Source organism: Lithobates pipiens, unplaced genomic scaffold (genome assembly GCF_037356315.1).
Source record: "Lithobates pipiens isolate NorthernLeopardFrog02 unplaced genomic scaffold, aLitPip1_a1.2 Scaffold_18, whole genome shotgun sequence".
Classification (NCBI taxonomy): Eukaryota; Metazoa; Chordata; class Amphibia; order Anura; family Ranidae; genus Lithobates; species Lithobates pipiens.
The window spans coordinates 443,083,841-443,088,033 of NW_027507758.1; positions in this window are offsets into that span (position 1 = coordinate 443,083,841).

Consider the following 4,193-nt stretch of genomic DNA (forward strand, 5'->3'; position numbering starts at 1 on the left):
GTGTTTTTGGAAAGGGTCGGAGACTTTTTTCCCACAAAACGCAGCATTTTGCATGTAATAGACTTCAATGGACCCGCATCCAAAACGCAAGTACCGCGTTTTTTACAGCGATTCTACCGCAATTTGCGTATTGTGATTTGTGCCCATGCCCCCCCACCCGCTGCCAGCTGAATGTCAAAAACAAAAAAAAGGACACAAATCACAAAACTCAAATCGCGGCAAAACCGTGGTAAAAATGTGGTTACAAAACCGTAGAAAGCACAGCAAAAAGCACTGCAGAAACACTTAAAAGTAACATGCATAGATGTGAATCGAGCCTAGCGCGTTTTTTGATGCATTTTGCATTTTGCAGAAATGCAAGGAAATTTTTTTAACATGGGTTCCTATGAAACATGTTCACATCAATGCATTTTTGTGCCTCTGCGTTTTTGGAAAGGTTTGGGGACTTTTTTATATGCAAAATGCAGAGTTTTGCATTTAATAGAAGTCAATGGACCTGCATCAAAAACGCAAGTACAGTGTTTCTACCGCGTTTTTGCTGCGATTTGGCTTTTTGTCCTTTTTTTTTTACAATTTTTCTACACTGTATATAGCTGGTTGCTAAGCAACCACACTGTAAAAAAAAACGGCAAAAACGCGGTAAAACGCATGTCCAAAAACGTGGCAAGCACCGCAAAAAGCACTGCAGAAACGCTCAAAAGCAACATGCCAAGATGTGAATCGAGCCTAATTGTATCATACATGTCACTTTTTAATTTGACACCTTAAGGCTGAATTCGCACCTATGCATTTTTAGTGCTTTTTGCATTTTGCAGATTTGCACTAAAGTCCATTCAACATGGTTTCCTATGGAACATGTTCTGTAGTGCAAATCTGCAAAATGCAAAAGGCACTAAAAATGCATAGGTGTGAATCCGGCCTAAGGCTCGCTTTTGAGCGTCCCCATGTTGATGAGGACAAGGGCCTCTTCCCGACAACCCTGGCCGTTGGTTGTCGAGGTCTGCAGGCAGGGGGCTTATCGGAATCCGGAAGCCCCCTTTAATAAGGGGACCACCAGATCCCAGCCCCCCACCCTATGTGAATGAGTATGGGGTTATCCCTACCCATTCACCTGGAAAAAAGTAGTGTAGTGTAGTGTTAAAAAATACAGTAGACAGTTTTTGACAAGTCTTTTATTAAAAATCTTCTTTGCCGCTTCTTCCTCCATCTTCTCTCGCATCTTCATCCTCTGGTCTTCTCCTTCTTCTTCTCTTCTTTGTCCAGTGTTCTTCTTCCTCTGCAGCCGCTGCTCCCGCCGACGATCCTCCTCCGATGCTGAGTCCGGCTGATCTGTCGGCGCCGGCGGAGGTAGAAGAACACCGGACAAAGAAGACAGAAGAAGGAGAAGACTGGGGGATGAAGATGCGGGAGAAGATGGAGGAAGAAGCGGCGAAGAAGATTTTTAATAAAAGACTTGTCAAAAACTGTCTACTGTATTTTTTAACACTGCACTACTTTTTTTCCAGGTGAATGGGTAGGGGTACGATGTACCCCATACTCATTTACATAGGGTGGGGGCCCGTATCTGGGGGCCCCTTTATTAAAGGGGGATCCCGGACTCTGATAAGCCCCCCGCCCGCAGACCCCGACAACCAATGGCCAGGGTTGTTGGGAAGAGGCTCTTGTCCTCATTAACGTGGGGACAAGATGCTTTGGGGTGGGGGGCACAGAGCCTCCCCTGGCCCAAAGCACCCATCCCCCCACGTTGAGGGCATGCGGCCTGGTATGGTTCGGGGGGGGGCGCTCGCTCGTCCCCTCCCTTTCCTGACCTGCCGGGCTGCATGCTCGGATAAAGTCTGGTATGGATTTTGGGGGGACCCCCATGCCATTTTTAAAAAAAAATTTGCCATGGGGGTCCCCTCTGAATCCATACTAGACCCAAGGGCCTGGTATGGACGGGGGGGGGGGGGCTTTTTTTTTTTTTTTTTTTTAGCCGGCATTTTTTTATTCTTTACATTCAGCAGGAAGTCAGCTGACAGCTGATGACTCACTGGTTGCTATGGACATGGAGGCTGTCATCCCGGCTGTCTCCTTAGCAACCAGCTATATTCAATGTAAAAAAAAAAAAACGCAAATCGCTGCAAAAAAGCGGTACTTGCATTTTAGATGCGGGTCCATTGAATTCTATTACATGCAAAATGCTGCATTTTGCAGGAAAAATAATCCCCAACCCTTTCCAAAAACGCAGAGGCACTAAAATGCATTGATGTGAATATGGAAACCATGTTAAAAAATGTCCCTGCATTTCTGCAAAATGCATCAAAAAGCGCATTTGTGTGAATCAATCCTAAGGCTAGATTTACACCTATGCTTTTTTAATGCTTTTTGCATTTTGCAGATTTGCACTACAGAACATGTTCCATAGGAAACCATGTTAACTGGACTATAGTGCAAATCTGTAAAAAGAAAAAACCATTAAAAATGCATAGGTGTGAATCCAGCCTTAGGCTCGATTCACATTTATGCATGTTGCTTTTGAGCGTTTTTGCAGTGCTTTTTGCGGTGCTTGTCGCGTTTTTGGACACGCGTTTTTACCACGATATTGCCGCGTTTTGCATTTTTTTTACACTGTGGTTGCTTAGCAACCAGATATATACAGTGAAAAAAAAAGAAAAACGCAAGACGCAAATCGCGGCAAAAACGCGGTACTTGCGTTTTTGATGCAGGTCCATTGACTTCTATTACATGCAAAATGCTGCATTTTGCATGAAAAAAAGTCCCCGACCCTTTCCAAAAACGCAGAGGCACAAAAATGCATTGATGTGAACATGTTCCATAGGAACCCATGTTAAAAAATTTCCTTGCATTTCTGCAAAATGCAAAATGCATCAAAAAACGCGTTAGTGTGAATCGAGCCTTAGGGCTGGTTCATACCACAAAGATGCATGCCGTTGGAAGCCTATTAACCTACTTTCCGTGCATTTTTGATGCAGAAAATAAAAGGAAATGGACTGCATGTGGTGCGAACTGATCCTCAGGGCTTGTTCACACCACAAAAACAGATTCTAAATTTGTTCCGGATGTGTTTCTGCGTGGGCGTTTTCATTGCCCATGCGGTTTTAATATATTTTTTGGTGCATTCCGCTGCATTTTTGATGCGTTTCCAGATGCTGTTTTAATTTTTTTCCTGTCTTTTTTCACTGTACTGGGTTCTGGTGCATTTTTGATGCAATTTTGATGCATTCCAGTGCATTTTTGATGCGTTTTAGCACCAGTTCACACCATTTGCAGTCCAGTGTGGGTTTTTTTCGGCATCAAAAATGCATGGAAAGTTGGTTATATGGTTTATATTGGCATAGTTCTCATAGTAGAACATGCTGCATTTTTCCTGCACTGGACTGTAGTGGAGCACCGTAAAATGCATTAAAAATGGACTGAAATGCACTGGAATGCATCAAAATGCACTAGACCCCAGTACAGTGAAAAAAGAAGAAAAAAAGCATCTGTAATGCATCCGGAAACGCATCAAAAACACTTAAAACCGCCCATGCAGGCTGGATTCACACCTATGCATTTTTAGTGCTTTTTGCATTTTGCAGGTTTTCACTACAGTCCATTTAACATGATTTCCTATGGAACACGTTCTGTAGTGCAAAATCTTCAAAATGCAAAAAACACTAAAAATGCATAGATGGGAATCCAGTTGCAGAAACACATCCGGAACGAATCTGGAGTGCGTTTTTGTGGTGTGAACCAGTCCTGAAGGTCAGTTCACACCACATTCAGTCCAGTGCGTTTTTGAAAACTGCATGAGAAATCGGTTATATGGTTTCTAGTGGCATAGTTCACACCAGTGCAGTCAGTTCCAGGGCGTTCCAATTCCAGAAAAAAAGTAGAATATGCTGCATTCTTCCTACACTGCACTGTACTGGAACACAGTAAAATGCATCAAAAACGTACTGGAACACATCAAAAACGCACCAGACCCCAGTACAATGAAAAAAAAACCCAGGAAAAAAGCATTTGGAATGCATCCAGAAACACATCAAAAATGCACTGGAACGTATTAAAAACACGCATTGCTGAAACACATCCAGATTAGATCTGGAGTGTGTAGAGTGGTGTGAGCCAGCCCTCACAGCGTTCAAGTACAGTCCAGTGTAGGAAAAATGCAGCATGTTCTACTTTTTTTTTCTGGAATTCGAAACGGACTG